Consider the following 21,841-nt stretch of genomic DNA (forward strand, 5'->3'; position numbering starts at 1 on the left):
GACTAAAAGAGGCGAATGAAACAATCCTACTGCAAATCTTGGGACAATTATTGGCCATCCTAAAACATGTTCATGCTTTATATCTGAACAAAAAATCATAAATAATGTTACCCCTGTGAATCAGAGTAACACAACTCAGTGCTTTTGCTAAAAATAATCTAATAAGTTATTCAACCAGTTCCAATTTTTGACTGAATTGTTGAACAGAATCTGGGTCATAAATTGATATTTCCTAAATTGAGCCAGTGACAGGGTGGATTATGTAAGGACTTTCACTGCAGATCCCCAGGTCCCAGACCTTGCCGCAATAAATAATTAAGCATTTTAAGGAGTATAGGATAAATCCAAGAGACTAGGAAGGCTTTGGTTTAAAATACACTACAGCCTAGTGGTTAGAGATGCTCCCGGGAGGGACAGGTTCTTCTCCCTGGTCTAAATCAGGCAAAAGAGGAAGGTGAGACCAGTTACAGCCTTACTAGGGGGGGATAATAGATGGGAAGGGTGATTGTGTTCCCTCTGCATGCTTTTTGTGAGGCACCTATCTAGGAGGCATGTTTTGAGGGCTTGAAAGCCGGGCAGAGGAGTGTTTACTTTGTGAAAGTGCAGATATGAGCATCAAGTTCCTTACAGCCAGCATAATGCATGTATGTCTCTAGCAACTGAAATGTAAAATACTTCTGTCGTGTCACAATATGCATCTGTAAACTCAGCTGAGCAGTTGAAGGTATCTTGAAGATCTGAATTGGAATTTTGGTGCCTAAGATGGCAGCCCATTCCTGTAGGCTATTTATGACTTGGGGATCATGTGTTTTTCTGTTTACTATAATTTTTCAATTCTTTCTCCAGGCTGCTATTTTGAGTTAACCTCAGTACCCACAGAGGGCTCCATGACCCATCCACCGACTGCTGAGCTTGCTATGAGATAACTGCAACTCTGAGCCTGGTTTTCCCTCCCATCTGGCAGTGAAAATGAACTGCTGCTGACTGAATGACCACTGATTCTCTTGGAAACAGAGCTCTGCTAAAAGCAACAGCCAACTCTGTCACCATTTGTGAGGATTTGTAGCTAGGGCCCTGAGACATCTGGCTGAGATATTTACACAGTCCTGTATTGCACTCACTGAGGCTCTGTGTTCACATCTGGAGTCTAGACTGAGTGACTCTATGGGCTGGCCTTCAAACCTCTGAACAGCTCATGTCCCTCTTGTTCTCTCATTTTGTCTTTTTATTGCTTTATTGGTTTATTTATTTGCTGTAGGTGCTCCTATCACAACTCTTCAGACATTCCTGTCATGGCCACTTGAGAGCTTCATTGAGGAATGGCAGCAACTGAAAGAAACCAAGCAGAACCAGATGGGATGGGTAGAGAAAAAAGGTTGTATTGAGGCAAGGCTTTGATTGCATGGTTATGGTGGCGGGGGAAGCCTGGTGCTTGATTACGCTTGTTTCTTCTGAGGCATACAGCTGTGTTTGTGGGAAATGACAGTGCTCATCTGAACAGGGTTTGCATTCAACACATGCAACAGGGAGCAGTGGTTTCTGTAAGCTGTTAGCTGACCACATGACTGAGCCAGGCAGGGGGATTAGTTACCCACTACCCCAAGTCAGATCCATCAGTGGGATGCAGTTACAACGTGGGTCATGACTGAGCTTTCTGCCTCAAGTTGGCTGAAGCAGTCCCCTGGTTGGAGATAACCTCCATTCAGTGTTCCTCCGAGGTAAATCAGGGAGCCAAGACCTAAAACAGGATATGATGGGTAGAACTCAATGCCAAAATGTAGAGATCTGAGGTACCTGAGTTGCTGGCACAAGGCTGGTATAATAGGAGAGACCTAGAGCATCTAAAAGAGACATCCAGGTTTAGGAAATAAATTTCTTCTACTATTTCCTATGTTCTGCCTTTGTGTTTAGTGGGGAATCGTGTTTTAAATTTGGGATGCTATGAGCTGTAGCCTTGTACTGGTGCCATACTGCAACAGGTGGACTCCTTCTTGAACTGAGCACAGGCCCCAGCAACACTGGCTGCTACTGCTATTCCACGCTGGGAGTGAATCTTCCCAGATGGTGCTGCTCTCATTCTCAGCCTCTTCATTTCTTTCTCTGAGCCTTTAGTCTATTAGTTCCACTTGCTCCTCTGTCTGTCCCATATTCTCCTTTGTTTTAGATTTCCTGGTTGTCTAACAGGCCTGTTTGCTGCTGCTGGAGAAATACGGCTGGGGAGTCAAGAGCCAAGTATTTTTGATAACTGTGAAGTTATGGCCAGGAAATGCAGTGGAGAAACTGAATGACCTAATAGGGAAAATGAATGTAGTGCTTGAAAAGATGGGCATGTGGATGTACCTGTTTGTGCAGGTAGATCTCCATGTATTTGGATATAGATAAGCCAGAATCTACATTAAGAGAATGTCACAAACTTTAGAAATTCAAGCACTGAAATACAGTTTAATTCACACATTAAAAACGGGTAAAAGGGGATTTCAGATATTCTCTGTGTACTTTAAGTAGCCAGTAACAACGTGATGGCAGTTCTAAGTAAAGGGCCTTAATCAGAGTATATAAAAAGCCTGATGATGTTTGAAAAACAGGTCCAACTCCCAAGCATTTTCTCTTTCCCACTATCAATGACACTCATTGTGCAATAACAACATTTGCACAGAGATATGTCTTGTTTTGTGCACAGAGAATGTATTGAAGCAGTCATAGGGCTGCACTAGCCTTGGCTAAAAACATCCCCAAGGGCCCGTCTGCCAGCTGCTGACTGATGTAGAACCACCACTGCTGATAATAGGGTACATGTGCTGGCTTTGAGCTGAACTAGGCAATCTGGGGCACAGTTAGATGTGCTCAACAAGGATCAAGTTCAAACCTGTTTAAGAAGTTAGTTCCTGTCAGCAGTGATTTAAGCTAAGTAGTTTTTCTGTGGATTAGGAAGGACGAGAAACGCTCACACAGTCAGCTACTTCATCTTGGCTGTCACAACGGTGATTTCAACACAGCCAGGGGAGTCAGAAAGACAACAGCTGAGATCTGTAACTTCCTAAATCACACAGGCACAAGCTGCTGAAGGTGTTTTTTTCCATTAGATGTTTGCTTGTATGTAGCAGAATTATGCTGCCTACTTTTCTTCTTGCAGGTAAATGGAATCAAGAAGTGCCTAGACTTTGAAGACATAGATCTTTTCCCAAGACTGGGAAAAGCTGCTATTGACTGAATGTTGCTGATCCATTCAGGAGCTCAGCTGCAGCAGGAGTAGTGTCAGTGTGGGTGAGACTCGAGATCATAGGTTTTTGCTGCAGAGATTGACATACCATGGCTAAAGAGCACATGCAAATTTCCTCTTAAAAAATGATTGTTGCAAGATTCAAGAAATGTAAACATGCTAAGAATTAGACAAAATAACATTGCACATGGAATCTGTGTTAATGTCACCTGAATTCTTTATCAGCCACGTTCCTTGTAGGAATATCCCACATGTGGTAAGCAGGATATACTTTTGTGCAAATAGTGTTTCACACCATCTGGCATCACTGAGGTTAGCTGCACTGTCTTCCAGGCCTGGGAGCCAAACTTGTCCTTGTATCAGAACAGTCATATTGTGAAGTAGCTAAGCAGAGCTCCTCCGTGTTTCCCAAAATTATTGAGTTCCTTCTTCAGAAGATCATGCTCTACACAGCAGGAAATGCAACTAGAGGTCTTCCTAGTAATTCTTGCCTCCTCAAAGTATGAACGCCGTATTCTCATGGAGTTCTGGAGCAGCAGCTCGGCTGTTAAGCATTCTTTTTCCTGAGAGATCACAGTGAGATCACTGTCAGGAAGATCCAGAAAATGATCTGAATGTTTCAGCTCTAGGTAGGCTCTGAGATGTAAGTTAACCCTGATAACCCGAATGATGAAATTCTGGTTGGTTTTATCAGCAAGAGTTTAGAGATATTAAACAAAACAAAACAGTATAGTAAGTACTAAGTGACTACTCTGGCTTGGCTTGGACAAGCTACAGTGAAACAAAAGTTACTTTGGTTTGGAATAAATTCTTCTGTCTCCTAAGTGATCATTTGATTTTATAATGAAATGGCAAGTGGAAAAAAAAAAATCCAACAAAAACAAAACAAACAAACAAAGCAAACAACAACAACAAAAAACAACAAGGAAAATGGCTTAAATCTTATTAACCTGGCAAGGGTCCCACTGACCACAACAGTGTTTTACCTTTGCAAGGATTAACAGAACAGCAGGGTCTGAACAGTCAGTCACTGAGTTGGGTTGTTGGTGTTTCTAAACCTTTAATAAGGCAGTGCTGAATGCAAATATCCCATAATCTGAATGCAGAGATCTTATACCATCACTCAAGACCTCTTGAAGGCAATGCATACAACATACAAATAGAAGCTGTAATCTATAATGCTGCAAATCCTTTAGGAGGATTATCTCTGTTATCTCATCTGACATCAGAGAATTACATGTAATATAGGCACATAAATGGCTTAGTCACAGAGAGATCCTTCAGAAAAGGGTAGTAGAGTGGCAGTTTTGTTTGTTTCTAAGCCAAGAAGAAGAGGGAAAGCTCCTCCAATGGCAAATGGATCTGAGTTAAGGTCCTCTTTGGGGTTCACAGCACAACTTGCTCACTAGAGAGAATTAGCTGGGGGAAATGAGCTCTCACTGTCTTGATTTGCATGTGGTCATTTACAGCCATGCAAAGAGCGGGTGTCACACTTGCTTGTGCCTCCATTACCCTTTGGCTAAGATCAGTCAATCTGCAAGTATTGGGGCCTGCTGGAAAGTGGCAGACAATCAATGATTGAATGCTGTAGTTCACACTGTCTAAACGAAAGTCCTAGATTTGAATAACCAGAGCTCAGGGTAAGATTGCTTGACTTACGAGGTTTGGTTGCCTAGCTAAGCTGATGATTTACTCATTTCAGAGCCAGCCTGGGGTTCATCTTTCATAGGTGTCTCCTACTGTCTTCACTTATTTGTCTTTATAGATTCCTGCTGGCTTTTTCAAAGAGAAAGTGAAAAACTGATACAGTATGATGCAGTTTCCCTGTTTTCTGTGACTTTTCTCATACTTCCTATCTATCTTTTCTCTTTTTTTTTTTTTCAGTAAGGTGAATGAGGTTCTAACCTATTCATGACTGCTTGCTCTAGTTACCATATTCCTTTTTCCTTCTCACCTGCGTATCACCCTTCTATTTTCCTTCTAAAATCTCACTTCAGCTTTTTTTTTTCTTTTTTCTTTCTTTTTCTTTTGTCTTTTTTCTTTTTTCTTTTTTTTTCTTTTCTCTTTTTTCTTTTTTCTTTTCTCTTTTTTTTTCTTTTTTCTTTTTTCTTTTTTTTTCTTTGACAAACAATAAAAGCAAAATTTGTCTGTCCTGCCTCAAAAAATATTTAATTGGAATCCCATCCCTCTGTAGTTAGCAAACAATTAACAACTCTTTCCTTCCTTTCATCTCTAATTGCATCTCTGACAGCAATGAATGTGTTGCTTATTGCCCATAAGCCAATGCCAGAGGTGCTGTCCCAGATCTTCTCCAGTCTGGCCACTCTCACTCTCTAATGATCGTAGGACAAAAGGAGAAGGGAAAGGATATGTTGACATACCTTGTAGTTTTAAATACCTATTTTATGTTCGCCTGTTTTTGGGACTGATTAAAAACCCACTAAATCTAATTAAGTCTTTCCATTGATGTAATGATCTTTAGACCAGGTCTAGGAAAATCATAAATTGTGTGAGTCAGGGTTCAGAAGGAATTCCAGTATTTTTGTTCATAGATGGCTTGTTTCCTGTAGCTTTCACACTGTCCTTTCCACTCCACTGACCTCTGTCTGATCGTATACAATCTCCTTTATATTCGCTTTTACAGGATAAGTAGTTGGATGTGCACAGAAGAATGTTCCATTTTCCGAAAGAATTTCTTGGATTCCCTGAAGAGATTAGTACAAAATTTTAATTAGGGGCATTGGCAGAGTTCCCAAATGCTGGTATATTAGGCAGCAGTTTTCATTTTCATCCCCCCATTTTGGTTCCTATGCAGTGCATAGGATTTCAATGGAACTGTGAGACTGATGATTGGTTTCCTTTAAATGATGCACGTCTCGTCCCCCTGGTTTTTGTTCCTCCCATTGATACGGATGAGTCATGATTAGCAGCAGTCTTGTCTTTCCCTTCCAAAGACTGGGGAGATTGCCCAGTGTTCTGGGAACAATTGTCCAAAAGATGTCAGAGTCTGAAGTGACCGGTAAAATTTCCACTAAAGCTCTGGAAGGCTTACAGGAGGCAAGTATCATTAATTAAGTTCTAAGAACCTCTACAGTGCTGTGGGAACCTGGCATAAAATACGCAAGCTGAACTTTGTTTGCAACTTCCTTCTCTTTAGGAATTCATTAAAGGACTGGAGCATTTGCAGAGATTTCAGGACCCAGCGCTAGAATGGCTAATTGCTGGCTTGGTCTTTTGTATACAGAGTAACACATAAAAGGACTGTGATCAAAGAATGCAGGTGCTGCTGAGGGCAATCAGAATGCAAGTATGGTGATTGCTTGCCGGATACAATATATAACGTTTCATTTAGCTGTGCTTTGCTTTGGTCAGTGATTGGATTTTGCAGGAGTTGGTGAATGATTTTGACTGAAGTGATTTAATAAATGCATTGTTTGAGCAGAGCTGGAAGTTTATACCTCTTCTTTCATCTTCCCGTTTTCTTTTTTCCCTACCAGCACCCAAGAGGAATATAACCACGACTGCAGATTTAACTTTGTTGAAGTCTTTAGTAAGTTTAAGTTGCTGTTACCTTCCTCAGTATGCTGCAGGTGGCCACCAGTTGATTTTATCTGCATCTGGGGTCTTGCAGTGGAGGAGGGCCAAGTTACATGGTGTAATTCAGCTAACATATCTTCACAGTGAAAGCTTAAGAAATTCCCAATAATGTTATTATTCACTCTATAATACTTATATTTTCTTCAGTTCCTTCTGCAACCATTCTCATCAAATGGCAAAGTCTATACTGAAGCTTTTTCCTTTTTTAATAACCATCTGATTTGATCACCCCCCAAAATGGCACAAACCATATGAAACAAGTAGAGCTGTGGCCCCTGGCTTGGAGAACATGCATGAGTAATTAAATCATATGCCCTTCTGTCACCATTTTTGCAGGGAGAGGGATTAAAATCTGTGTTCACAGGCTGAGAGCAGGTGTCTGCGATGAGATCCCATGCTGTGACATGCATGCAGCACATTCTTACATGAAAAGCCCTGGCTGATGAAATGACCACAGGAAGATAACACAGAACCCTCCTGGCAGGATCAGAAGAAGCTTAATTAAGCTCTGTGGTTAATGTTAAAGTGAGTGTGTGCCTGTTTCAGATGAGCATTAAGAAAATTGAAAGTATGATCGTATTTTAATTATATCCAGGTCCTCCTGACATTCCTCAAGCAAACTGTGTTGCCTCTTGCGTGGTCATGATACAGTGACTCAGAAGTGAACACACATGTATTTACGTAGATGGAACTTGGTAACTGATCCAGTGTGGTTTTAGAGTTTGTTATGGATGTATTTTTCTTTGGCAGAAGGCAGCACCAAACTCGCTGTTTCTGCTGTTATTCTAAAGACAGTTGCTGTACTTGTAACTAAATTACTGAAAGCATAAACTGCAGTTTCTGCAGTTTTGCTAGAGCTTTCATTAAAGGAGGTAGAAAAAAATAAAATTAGAAGACTCAAAAAACAATGAGTGTTTGTGGTAGGATAGTTAAACAGCACAACAATAGCACTGAAGGCAGCAGTCCTTTGCTTTTTATTACCATGCTTTGCTACTACAGACCTTAAAATGCTTTCCCAATTTCTGTGAAGCAACATGAGAAGTTCTTTACGTGTGAATGACTATAGCTATTGTAGTAGTGGTGAAGCAGAGGTTTGACAAGTGAAGTGTTCTCACAGAACAGGGAGTCAGTGATGAAACAGAGAAGACAAGACCGAAGTGCTCATGCCCAGCTTAATTCAGAATATGAAAAACTGTAGGCTGGCAGTGTAGCCGTATGTGGATTGATGGAGTGACAAAGAAAAGCTTAAGCTTTCTTAAAACACCTTTGCTTTTCTCTCTATAAGAATTTGTTCTCTTGCTTGTTTTTTTTGTTTTTGTTGTTGTTGTTGTTGTTGTTTTAAATCACAGCAGGCTAGGACTTTCTCAAACATGAAAGAAGGCTCTGTTTGAGAAATTCATTAGCCAAATTAGACATAAAATAATGAGAGGGTGAGCAAAAGGCAGCTAGGAATGGGGGTGGGAGTGGAAACATGGACAAGGATAGCCAGATACAGTTTTCTGCAAGGATAGCTGATTGAAACAACGGTACAGTACCTTGACTAATGTAGAGCTAATTAAGCCTGTATAGGACAAAGCATTATCAAATATACTATAGGGAACAATCTTTCTATGGTAAATCAATCCCTGATGAAATTCCATTGACTTCAATGGGTTTTCTTCTGGGATGAATTTGGCCTGATAACCTAATAAGTCTTTTCTGTCTCTAATTTCTAAGGTCCTTTTGTCAGAAGCATAACAAGGAACTTCAGTCTGGCTTTCAAAAGTGCTGAACACCCAAATCTCCTACTGAGGTCTCTGTGAATCACAGGTACTTAATACCACTGCAAATCAAAGCTGAATGAACTGTTTCATGTTTGCTGTGAGTGTGCTCTCTGTACAGTGCCATCACATCTGCACAAAGACCCTAAGTTAACCCCTAAGCCTTTTGAGGCAGAAACTTCCTATGTGTAGGTACCTCATGCAGTGCAGCACAGAGTTTAGGAAAGGCCTGCAGGCATTAATGCAATACAATTAATTAGTATCAACAACAGTAAATTGTAAGTTCACAGTATTTGTTTTTACAAGGCAATGGGGAACATATATGTACTGGCTATGTATGTACTATATGTACTGGCTGGCTATGTACAGACAGTCCTACTTTTGTTACTCAGCTTTCAACTGAATGACTGACTTTTCAGATGAATTATCTGATTTTTCAGATAAATCATTTCCAGATTGTTCACAGTATTTTTTTGTGAACTGCTGTGGCTTAACCTGGCAGCTGCTCAGCACCACCCAGCCATTCACTTGCTCTCCCCACCAGGTGGGATGGGGGAGAGAACTGGAATAAAAAACAATGAAGTAGAACTTGTGGGCTGAGATGAAAGCTATCTACTAAGGCAGAAAAGGAAGAGAAAATTAGAATAATCATAGTAAGAACAATAATATAATATAATAATAATACTAAACAGGTGATGCACCATGCAATTGCTCAGCACCTGATGACAGACCTGAGCAGCAGTTGGCTTCCCATTCAACTCCATACCTTTTTAAAAGTTTTTGTGTGATATCATATGATATGGAGTATCCCTTTGGCCACTTTGGGTCTGCTGCCCTGGTTCTGTCCCCTTCCAGCACCATGTGCCGCATCAGCCTCCTTGCTGGCAATGCAGTAGGAGAAATTAAAATGTCCTTGGCTCTGTGCAGCCACTGCTTAGCATCAACTGGAGCATCAATATGTTATTAACATTGTTTTTCTCCCAAAATCAAAACATGACATCACACCAGATATTATGAATGGAGAAAAACCTTTGTCCCAGATAAAACCAGAACACAAACTTAGAAAATGTGCCTTCTTAAGAGTCTGAAAAAGCAATCTTGGGAGATAGCCACAGGTGAAAATGACTGCATCTTATTATGCCTGCAGCAGAGAACAAGTGAGACTTCCCTTCACTCTGCAAGTGATACAGATTCACGTGCTTCTACTAAAATCTCTCCGTGTGCCTGTTAAGTTTACACTGGATGCTACAGTTAGCATTTGTGAGGTGACCAGGCCTGTCGTGTAAAACCATATCAGAATTGTTTTGAAAGGTCCAGATCAAACACGGGACATGTTCCTTGGAATGTTATCACTTTCATTGCACTGTTATCATTAAGTCTGCTCTTTTTTGGCGTTCACTTCATGGAAGATGCACACTGTATAGATAATGACCAACATTTTCATAACAATTATCTCTGTGTCTCTCTCAGCTTCTTGGCTTTATGTAAGTCCCCAAAACAGGAAGCCCACCATTGAGTGAGCTGTGCCCTGATTTTGTTCAGAGGGCTGGCTTTTTATCTCTGTTATTTAAAAAACAGATCTATTTGATTACCCAACGTTTGGTTTTCAAAAGGACAGCTCCCTAGGATCTTAAAGAAATCCATAATGCAACCGGGATGGAATATAATAGAATGCTTTGGAAAAAATACAAGGAGAGGAAAGCATAACGTACAATGCATTTGGTGTGAACTTTTCCCAGAAGATTGCTTGAGCTTCATAGTTCACTTACAACCAGAGTACAGTGATGCTGGGCAACCTGCCAGTGCTTGTTATTGTAGTGCTGTGTGAGCCAGTTCCCTGGTGAAGTAAGAAACAGAGAGATAGACTTTTCTTTGCCTTCCATAACTGTCCTACACACTCCTCTCTGCTGTCTCAGGACACCATCCTGTTCTCCACATCAGGGTGGTTTGGTGCATGCAGACCTGAGCAGATGTCACACTCATGGTTTTGCATGCAGTGCTTTCACAGTTCACTAGGACTGACACAGGCTGTATCACCTCACTGCACTGGAATTTCAGCCAGCAGCTCTAAGGAAAAGGGACACTGTGATTTGCATAGTGAGGAAGGGTAACACCTTGTCCACACAACAGGAGTATATGAAAGGGAAGGGAAGCATTCCTAGAAGGGATGCAAGGCTAGGGTGCATGTCTACTCTGAATTTTGCAGTCAGATGTGAGCTAGGATGGCTTGGGCTTAGAACCATGCTACAGATACTGAGGAGGCTTCCAGTTGCTCAGAGCACTGGCTGAGGTCCTTCATGCAAGCCTGAAAAGCAGCCCCAGACATAGAGGAGTTAATGGCTCACAGTCTGGTCATGAACGTATAGAAAAATCAAGTATGGATGAAGGAGGCCTCCCACGTTCTTGTATCTATATTCTACCTGGAAACCCATCCAAGAACATTTCAAAATCAGCAAACATGGAATGGGGTTGTTTTTATTCCCCTCCTCTCCACATCCACACACCTCCTCTTCATGCTGGTATATTGCCTTGAACCCTGAAACTACTGTGCTCTCTGGCAAGCACTTGCACAGCCTCCATCAGAAGCATGCTGGGCTCCCAAATGTGATAAAAAGCTGATAAAAACGATCTGGGCGTTAAGACAGCCTCAGTGGAAGAATGTTCAGCTAAATAGATACCATCTGTCCCTCAAAGTAAGCACGTCCTTGTTCTGCCCTGGCCTGACCAGTATGAGCTGTTGCTTTTGTGGCGCAGTCCATGTGTAGTCTGACCATTGTTCCCAGGACCTGGGGTGATTGTTTATGCAATGGAGACTTTATGAGAAACAGTTTCAGTTGCGGGTTGTTTTTTTTTTTTTAATTTTATTTTATTTTATTTGGGTTTTTTTTGTTTTGTTTTGTTTTGATTTGTTTTAAAAAAAGGATTAAAGATTTGTAATGAAAACAACATTTTTGCCTAATACAGAAAAGTGATGGACTGGAGCTCGGCTGAACAGTTATGCTAGCCTGCACAGCACGTTTCTTTAGGGAAGCCAAAGAAGGAAGGAATCTTGAAGAACTAAAAGCAGTGAGCAAATCACCAAGAGACTTTTCATGTCAATAATGAATAGTGAAAATATTTTTCAAGGGTCATGGGCAGTTAAAGCAGAGCACTGACTATAAGGTTCTTAAATGTGTTTTTTTTTGCTTTCAGAGGGGGCTGATACTGCTGACCATTGATGCAGATACATAGGAAAGAGGTTACAGGATCAGATGAACCAATTTTTTCTGAGAACAACTGAACAAAATCTGGGACTCTCTATATTAATGGGAGAGTACAGTCTGCCTAGAATCCTGCACAGCTCCAAGAACAGAGGTGCTGTCATGCTTCCCCAGGGAAGATCAGGCAGGACATCTACAGTGGGACAGTGATGTTCCTTACTGAATATAAGCAGAATCCTGCTACCTAGTCAAAGCAAAGCTGAGCATCTGAAGGCCTGGGCCCCCAGGTCTGCTAGAGCTATATGTTGTTGTTATGTCTGTCTCTAGCACTGTCTTTAGTGCTGCCTCTTGGATGGACTTCCTAGGTCATTGATAACTTGCTTTCTGGCTGTCTCTCTCAAACCTATGTTGTAGCTCTTCTTCAGTCCTGCCTTGGGTCCTGTCTCTTTTCATTGTGACTGGAGACCCTGTAGAGCCCCCTGGACCTGATTAAGCTAATGCCACATCTGGAGCTGTTGATAGCCCATACTACCAGTTCTGCCTATTGTGAGCAGGCCCTATGAGATGGCACCTTGTTGGTGAGGGTGCTGCCTGCACTCCCATCTCACCTTCCCTCAGGGAGAAACCCTGCTCTCGCAGCTTCCTCAACAGCATCATAGCCTCTACTATAGTAGTCATAGGATGATATCATGTGAACTCTATCAAGTAGTCACACAATGTAAAAAGGTGTTATCCTATTGTTTGTTGGCAGCAGGGGCCAAAGAACCTGTGGGCAGCAGAAGTGTATATTCCATCATCCGCTGTAGCAGCCATAATGTACAACAGCTGCTTCTTGGCTGGGAAAGGCTGATTGTCAGGACAAGGGAGGTCAGGGTCAACTGTTTGCCTGTGCAGTTACTGTTGTCTGTAATCTAACTGAGGGAGTGGGAAACACTTCAGTTCTCTGAAACTCTGGGCCAGTAGCAAATTACCAAAAGTGTCCTGGAGCATAGAATATCATCTGGAGTGTTGCTTACATACTTGTGCAGGACAGTGCTTCCTAGAATCAATCATAGAATACCCTGAGCTGGAAGGATAGTTAAAATCTCACACAGCACCTCACCATCACAGCTGCTGTAAGGGTCAGAAATATCCTTTTCTTTGAGCAAAAGTTTTTTTGAAGAGGATAGCCAAGCTCAAAGGAACTGCTTGTTCCATTCATCTCCAGTGAAGGTTGGGCTTTAAGTAACTGAAGACAAGGGCAGCTGGTGAAAGAAGCTGAGATCTCAGGAAAGAGACAATATTTCTGTCATTCTATGCCTCAGTATGTGCAAAGGTCCTATGGACCCCCAAGAAGAGGCTGCTGGCACTGCAAGGGATTCTGAATGATTTTGATGCTTTACTTGAAGAGGAGTAATTTTTGTATTGTCACTGTGTAAATCTGTATTCCTTTTTCTCTTAGTTACTTTTAGGTTGAAAGTGAATCCATCAACTTGGAGATGTGGCCTGGAGCAGTGGCAATACAGAGGCTGCATGCTAGGAAGAGCAGCCAGAAAGTATCTTCACGTGCAGTGCATCCTGCAGTCCCACACTTGAAACACTTCCAAGGCTGGACATAGACCCATCTGTCCAGGAAGTATGTGAGATCCTCATTTGAATCAATTAGGTCAAACAAGAAAAACCCAAGAATATGAGTTAAAAATTGTAGAAGTTACAAGTGTATACTACAGAGGCCTGTATTTTGGAAGCACATTCCACAAAGCAAAGGATTTTCCCCATATTTTTGAATTGGAATGAGTTTCTGGCACACAGAAGACAAGAAGAAAGTTCAGAAGTCAAATTGTTGGGATTTCTGATTTTTGTTGATCTTTCCTTCCCACTTCTATGACAGATGACAACATATGCTAACAGCTTACAAGCAGGCTGGGGGATGGTGGCCACTGATTTGCATGCAAAGGGATGCAGTGGTTACAAAAATGGAGAGGGGTTTCTGCCTGGCTGCACAAAGATTGTGCTTTATAAAGAACATGTATAACAGTGATATTATTCAGAACAGTACTTGCTGTAGTACTTGCTATGCCATCTTCTGATTAAAGTTTAAAAGCACTTGGGGTCTTGGGGTAGGGGCAGAAGCTGAAGCCTACAAAGTGTTTGACTATTCATACAAGAAACTATTCACATATTCATACTTACATACAATGGATAGCCTATTAAGAGGTAAAATTCTGCTCTGTTATTTGAAATGTTCAAGATCAGACCCCAGTAAAAACATTTCTTGTTGTAGTTGGGTGACATGAAACTTCTTTTGATGGCTGTTTCAGTTTTGCCTTCTTGTGTTGGGTAGAAGGGCTGATCCTAGGACCTGGTCTATTTTCACTGCATGTGTTACGCAGATTTCCTTAAAAAGGAATCTTATGCCTTAGCCAGGAAGATAAATAATGAGAAAACATCTGCTATTTAAGCTCTGGACTGACCTATAAATCTTAATGATGAATGCAGTACCAGAAGCAGAAATCATCTACAGATTGCAAAATACTCACACTCTCCCTTTTTGCTTTCTTTCTTTCTTTCTTTCTTTCTTTCTTTCTTTCTTTCTTTCTTTCTTTCTTTCTTTCTTTCTTTCTTTCTTTCTTTCTTTCTTTCTTTCTTTCTTTCTTTCTTTCTTTCTTTCTTTTTTATTATTATTTTTCTAACAATGTTGTTGTCATTCCTTTAATTCCTTTAATTCCTGGTAATTTGGAAGCTCAAGGTTTTTTATTTTCCTTCTCACTTTTTCATTATAAGTGATAGGAGCTGCTGAGAGGAGGGCATGGCAACCATAATAACACAAGAAGGATGGAACAGACAGCCTCTACAAGAAGCTGACAGGCAGAGAATAATGACAGAACAGAAGATGGATAGCTAATAGGATGATTTACTCTTGAGAAGCTCTGGAGAGTGGGATACTTCTTTGCCTTTTTAATTCAACCTCACATGGTGTAGGAGAAAGGGGTTTGCTCAACTGCTTTAATTCTTTGCTGCATTTTCTTCTACCAGGGGATGGGAATGTGCTTCTTTCCTCATTGCTTCCTTGTGTCCTGTCTCCAAAAGACAAGATTGCTCAGCAGTGTAACAAGAGACCTCTCTCCTTGTGCCTATAGAGTTGCAACATGAAGGACCCAGCATACATTTAAAACAGCTGTACCTGTGATGACCAAAGAGTTAAAGATGCTGAAACACAAAATGCCATGGAGAATATCAAGTTCAGAATTCAGAGAAGGAATGGGGCATGGCTTACCTGCAGCATGAGCGAAGATAAGGAAATTTGAATTTAGCTGAGATGCTGAGTAGAACTAGAGGGCCTCTCATGCAGCAAGTCATTCTGTTATCTGTTTTTTTATTGCAAGGTCAGGCTAATTTTATTCTGCATTTCTTGTTGCTTTAATCTAAACATTGAAAGAGACAATGTTGGGGTAAAAGTCTCAGGAGATCAGGAACAGCATATGGACCATATCCCTTGGTAAATCATGGAACTATCCCCTTACAAATGGGGAGGGATGGAGCATTTCTTCTACTGAAGCTGTCAAGGGATCCTGGCATCCCACGAGTCAGTATTCTTTGTCTGTAATTTCAAAGATAGGTCAGTCGGTATGGAAATCAGTCCATAGAAATTAATTCACTTACCTGTCTCTGATTGGGCCAGGTGGTACAAGTAAGTTGGGCTGGAAATTCAGCTCTCCTTTGGGACCGGTTTTCTCTGGGCAGAAATTACCCCATCCTGAATTACTCTTGAGACCCAACTGTAGTGCTGGAGTAACTGGGCTGGCAGTGTTCAAGCACACAAGCAGACTGCAAATAAGATAATGTTCATTGGTTGAAGCAGCAATGGAGGGAGGGAGGGCTAAAATTAAACACATGGTGATACTCTGTTGTGTTTTTTATTTTTCCTATGCCCTGAATACCATCTGCTTGAAAATCAGGTGAATCCAAGTGTTATTCTGAAGGGCTCTTCTTGTTGAGATTTTCATAAAGTGGAGCAAAGAATTTTGTCTGAAAGACAAATAGGAGTCTAATAAGTAAATGCAAAAGAAACTGCAAACTGATGGATGCTCAGAAGAGGGTGAATGAGTTTGACTGAGATCTGGAGTAAAGCAGTGCTGTGCTCTTTCAATTATAGGTTTAAGACTGCCACAATTGACAGATTAAAGGTGTTCACCCTAATCCAAATTATACTTTCCCCAGTCAAATTGACCATTGTGTCAGCTTCAATTTGTTCAGATATGTCACCCACAGAGACTGATTGGACTGATTCACTTGCACACTCTTTGACAAGGTCCTTGTTTTGTGTTCACTCCTTGCTATTTCCTTGCCATTTCCCTTGTCAGACAGATACTCTAGAGGCATTTCCATTATCTTCCATGGAGCTGTACCTCATAAATGTAGTGGACTGGAAAGAAAAATCCTCAGGCCAATTATTCTGACATAAACTCTACTTATCAAGAAGCACTACAATATGAAGCGTAAGTTGAAATAGCTCAAAAATAGGATGCACATGTGCACATATACATACAACCCAGACGTACACCTAAGTAATGCTCTGCTCAGAGTCTCTGCTGTGACTGAAAATGGATGAGCACTTTTAAATTAGAAGCTACCCAAATATCTCCAAATTGAAGTCCAAATTGAAAGTCTCCTTAAAAATGGAAGCACTTTAATTTAAAGCACAACTAACAAATTACTTGCACAGTTTTGCCCTGTCTCGTTTCTGTTAGAGGGAAATACAGCAAACTGCTCAGGAAACAGTTACCCTGTAAGCTTTCAGGCTCTCTGAAAAAAGGAACCAAGGTCATGTTTTCACATTCCTGAGAGACATGCTGATGCTGATGCAGGTACACCTTCTTGGATTAGGAGGTGAAGAGGACGCAAGTATCATTTCACTCAGTGAAAGAAGTAGAGATGTTGGTCTCATAAGCATAAAGATATAAAGTGACATTTAGATTACTGGCTTTCAACTTTAAGCCAAATTTCATCAGGTGGGCTCTCCCTAGAGAGCCACTGACATAGCACTGAAGAATGTTCCCTTTGGGAGTTTATGGCATCTGGAGAGAACTTACTGGTGTATCCTAAACTTCCTCAGAGGAATGGGCAGGCCTCCAGGGAGACACATGGCAACATGAGGGTGGATTTGCATCTCTGGTAGTGTTGTGGTTTTGGGTTGTTGTTTTTTTTCCCTGTTATTTTACTCTTAGAAATAGACATTAAAATGAAAAAAAAATTGATCAGGTTACAAGTACATAAAAATACCCAGTGTTATCTATCTCTGTAATCCATCTGTCACAGTGTCACACACAGCCATTAGTGTAGTTTCCAGACACTGCAATATATAACATTTTTAAAAGATACTACAGCCAAAACAAACATTACTTGCCTATCCACCAACAAGGGCTCATGGCTGAGTTTGAACCCACTAAGCCTGAAGGAGGTTTTCTCCTCTGCTTGTAGTGTTGAGTGGGGTGCAGGCACAGGTTTTGTGTAGGTGGCAGGACAGTCACATGCTACAGAGACTTACAAAGCAGTACATTAAGGACTGAGTAGAGTACCTCTTGTCAGTGCTAGAAAGTCCAATTTCTGGATTTTATTTTGTACTTCTGGATTCTTTTTCAAGTTTTGAATTACAGAGAATGGGGGAGAAATGCACTCTTTTTATTATGTTTTTTATATTTTAAGCAATTCTAACACCTTAGAGAACTAGTGTAGTGTTTGAAATTTGACAAACAATACCCCGAAACACACCTATGCCTTTGGATTTTAAGTAGTTATAATGAAAGATACATGAAAAGTGAAACATAACAGCAGAGCAGTACCTGGCATTGTCTGTTTGTCTAACATCAGATAGTCTAAATTTGTTTTTAATGGCTGATTTTCCATTTCTTCATGGTAATGGCTCATGTTCCATGGAGCTCACGTTCCCACTGTCTACATCTCTTTGGGTATGCTTGAAATCCATATGCAGAAGCAGGTTGATTGGCCATTTTTTGTCAAGATGTATGTGATGCAGCCTGTGAAGTCTTGGAGCAGCTACATTGTCTGTTTATTGACTGTGAAGTTATAAGGTACTGATGAAAATGTTTATGTGACTCAGGGTTCAGTTTTCATGGAGATGAGCTCAGGCTGTCACTCCCACTTTAATTTGGAAGTGAGAGATTTTTTTGGTAAGCTACAAAGGCATGCAAGGCAAGAAGGCAAAAACTAAGAGGGTCCACAGAGGTGAGCTGTTGAGTCAGTACTGGTTAGCAATAGTTTGAAACTGAGAAGCAAAGGCATCAGAGATTCAGCAGGGAGAGAAAGCAGAAAAACATCATTGATTTGACAAGATTGAAAAACCCTAAGAGAAGAGGCAGAGAGGAGGAAGGCAGGGCTGGGGATCAGCCTTTTTCTGAGGATAAACAGAGGTTGATGTGTCTCTGCATGATTGACAGCACCTTGGCCAGCAGAGACTCACAAGGTGACTGCCCTGTGGATACTGAGCATATGAATGCTTAGCCTAATAATGTTAGCTCTGGCCCACTGCTGCTTGTGGTAGCAATAAATATGAACAATTTGTGGTTTCTGCAACCCTGCTTTTGGGCCTCTATGCCCAGTGAAAATGCCCATAACATGAGGGTTAAATTTAATGTGATCTCCTTTATCGTGCAGACTGCAGCTTTGGCCTCAATTAATTCCTCCTTGTAATGGAGCATATCTGTCTGAAGAAAAAAACTGTCTGTCTTGATTGAAAAGTTCTATGGTGATGTATACTCTATTAGCCCTTGGGAAATAATTCTAATGGTTAATTATCCGGAATGTTAAAAATCTGCATGTAAACTTTACTCTGAATTTGACTGTTTTCAACTTCCAGACACAGAATATTATTGTGTTTGCTGAACTTATTTCTGATTTTCTAATTGCTGATCAGATTTCTGCTGCCTGTTTAGATGGTGAATACAACATTTGCCTTCTCGATGATGAGCAATGAGCTGCCTGATCCTCTCATCTTCATGTATCCTCAGCCTGTCATGCACCTAACTGTTCACCAGTTCTTCAACACCCAGAAATATTCACAGTGCTGAGAGATCAGATCACTAGAGAATGCACAGGAGACCCAGAAGCAGCAGGAGAGATCCTCTTAATTTAACTGAGCACTTCAATGGCTGAAGCATCAGCCTGAGGATTTCTACTGAGTAAGCCACCTGCTGTGTCACCTACCTCAACTTTGGGCACTGCCTGTTGGAACAGCCTGTGCACCCCATCAGTGTGAAGAATACTTTGATGGTGTCCACAGACATGTTGTTTCCTTACACCTAATTTAGCAAGTACCCCTGACTGATTTGCAATCTTTATTATTTCTACTGACTCTTTTTGTCAGGGTGGGCTTAGTCTGTAATGTGGTTAAGTTTCCATCCACATCTTTGATAAAAGTGTTTGGTAATGGAGAGGCAAGAATTAATTTGTAGTGGAGCTCACTCGAGTCCTTAACTGATGTCACTTGGCTTTAATTCTTCCTGAACTGACTCTCATAGCATGCTGTTCTCTGCTTACCTGGGGTTCATAAGCATAGAGAGGAACATTTCTTGAAGCCTGCTCCAGCAAACTTGGAGCCATGACAGTGTCCAGATAGGACAGTTCAAGTGAAGCAATGTACCAGGTTAGAAGCCAGGTGAAGTCCCAACACCAACATGTTATATTATTGGACCTGCTACCTCTCACCTCTCTGATGTTGCTGCTTCAGCTCTCATATTGAAATAGGGCTGAAAGCTGATCCTTGAAGATTCGCACTTGTAATTCATCACCCAAGGAAAATTATGTTTGCGTGTGCCAACGGATTCATTTCAGAGTTGCCAGTTTATGTACATAGGGCAAAGAGCGACTTAAAGTGTAATGTTTCCTGACTTCCCTGTACCTCTTCTTGCAACATCTATATTGCCACAACATTGGTCGTAAAACCAGAACAATACATAAATGTGAAAATAGCTCATTTAAACGAACCAACAATATAGCAGACAATGAAGGAAAGTGCAGAGGACTAAATGTGTTTCGTACAGGGAATACACTATATTAACTAAATACAAACATATTTTCTTTGGTTTTATCCTTTGGAATGAGAATGAATGGGCAGATGAACAGAAAAGAGATGCCCCTGGTGAAGCTATGCTTAAGACAGTAGAGTTACACCAGGGATACATTTGGCTGATTCCTTTGCTAGCGGCTGTATGAAAACTTTAATATAGAGTTTCTGCATGTGTGAAGTGTATGCCAAGACAAATGCAACATGCTAAATGGAACCTCCTGATTTATTTAAATTAAAAATACGCTACAAGAAAACAGTGTGTAATTGGAGTGGAATGGATCCAGACTAGAATCGTCTGTCTCATGTCTCCAGAGTGTCTGAGGGAGGAGCAGTATCTGACTTGTAAACCTAAGTAAAGTAGAACATGCATATCACAGATAATTTCTTGAAACTGCTAAGATCCAGCAAGGGACTCAGAGCTCTTTAAAAGACAAAAGCTGTAATCAGATGTAAAATAGTCGTTTTGGCTGCAGCTGATATGGGATAATAGATTACCAAATGCAGCCTGTTTTCATCTGTTCTTGAGTTACCTTACTCATTGGCATTTGCCTCCCTCTGCCCTTGCAGTTCAGGTCTCTCAGTATCATTGTCACTCTTCAACTGGCCAAAATGTTCCAAGTGTATACGTAAAAAAAACAAACAACAACAAAAACCTATAAAAATGTATTTAATTACATTTATTTTGCTTTTACTGTGTTAGAGTTTAAGCCTGGAGATGTGACAGAGGTGGCGTCTACAGGTTGTACCAAGTACTTGTGGCTGGGCTAGAAGGGACAGTATCTTGATGTAGATCATCAGGAGCCAGAACAGCATTTCTTAACAGTCTAATATTAGTGTTGGAACAGTACGAAACTTCTTATAATCCTGATCATCTGCTGCCTACTGGTGCCCCAAGCTCTTCTTTCTCCACCTTTCTACCTGTCCTTAACCTGCAAAGCCATTTAGGCTGTGTAGTAACTCTTTTGCTGCTCAACGATCTATCTCATATCAAAGGTCTCAGGAGTTTCTCAAGCTCTTGGCCTTCAGTATTTGCTATGCCCAACTAAACACACGCTGCCAGAGCATACCTAACTTCTACTAGAAGAAATTGCTGGGAGAAGGAAAGGGAAGAAGCATTTGTGCATCCAGTATCTTCAGACATGGAAGACTCAATTCTGAAGGAACACTACAAGGATATCTAGTGCTCCCATGTGCACTGTTGGAAATGGTACAAATAAGTTTCCTCAACACATGAAGAAGCAGTTCTACTTAGCATGAAATAATTATGCAAATGCTTCTAAGATGAGGTCAGTGTAATCATGAAAGCTAATTCCCATATTAACAGTGCATCAGATATATTGAGTGTCTACTGCTCCCAAGAAGGAGCACAATTGAATAAAAATCCACAGCAGTTCTCAGCCAAGATGGCTCACTACTGAGAATCACAGGACAGTTTGTATCCTGAAAAATACTCAGAGCTGGCTGCAGACTGTTTTAATTTTAAGGGCCTGTTTGTGATAGGAAACCACCAGCAAGAGAAGAATGAGAAATTCCTCATATCCCTGGATGCAGGTTGTCTGGCGCGTTGAGAAGAGCGATGCTGCAGAATGTGTTTCAATGGAGGAGTTGTCTTGGTTGTGTATGTACTGCAGTTTTCCTTTGTTTGGTGGAAGTGCCTGCTAAAAGAGAAAGATGGTGTGGCAGCCCTTGTGTAAATCTATTGGGATGGAAAAATATTGTGTGGTCCATAAAAAGAATTCAAAGTGAGATTTTCAAAGCTAGTTTTTGGGAAGCTGGAGCAGTTCTCTCTTGATTCTAGTGGAGAAAGGGTATCCAAACTGAACACCTCTGAAAATACTTCCTTTTTTAAGGAGACTTAAATTCATTCTAATTGGTTTCTATTATTCAGCTGTTTAAGCACTTCAGAAAATGTCATAATGAGGCAAAATAAATGTGCTAATCAACTGAATCAGAGAGTTTAACTTTAGCAACCTTACATTAAATTAACCTGAGGCTTTGT

The 21,841-nt window shown here is 40.9% G+C and overlaps 1 long non-coding RNA gene across 17 annotated transcripts in view; it reads left to right on the forward strand.

The window, feature by feature from the left end:
• The window catches only part of LOC107309719 (uncharacterized), a 268,792-nt gene that overhangs the window by 222,493 nt on the left and 24,458 nt on the right, over positions 1-21,841 (forward strand). For 10 of the 17 annotated variants that reach the window (XR_014942732.1, XR_014942738.1, XR_014942746.1 and 7 more), the window contains 5 exons: positions 1,259-3,264; positions 6,718-6,770; positions 7,154-7,342; positions 8,534-8,626; positions 11,770-13,392. This is a non-coding gene — a long non-coding RNA (uncharacterized LOC107309719). Of the gene's footprint in view, positions 1-846; positions 3,265-6,717; positions 6,771-7,153; positions 7,343-8,533; positions 8,627-11,769; positions 13,393-14,792; positions 18,661-21,841 lie in introns of those variants that run through there. The other 7 variants (XR_014942733.1, XR_014942747.1, XR_014942735.1 and 4 more) reach the window with 7 other exon arrangements.

Source organism: Coturnix japonica, chromosome 2 (genome assembly GCF_054131305.1).
Source record: "Coturnix japonica strain WE chromosome 2, WE-NBRP24, whole genome shotgun sequence".
In the NCBI taxonomy this organism is placed as follows: domain Eukaryota; kingdom Metazoa; phylum Chordata; class Aves; order Galliformes; family Phasianidae; genus Coturnix; species Coturnix japonica.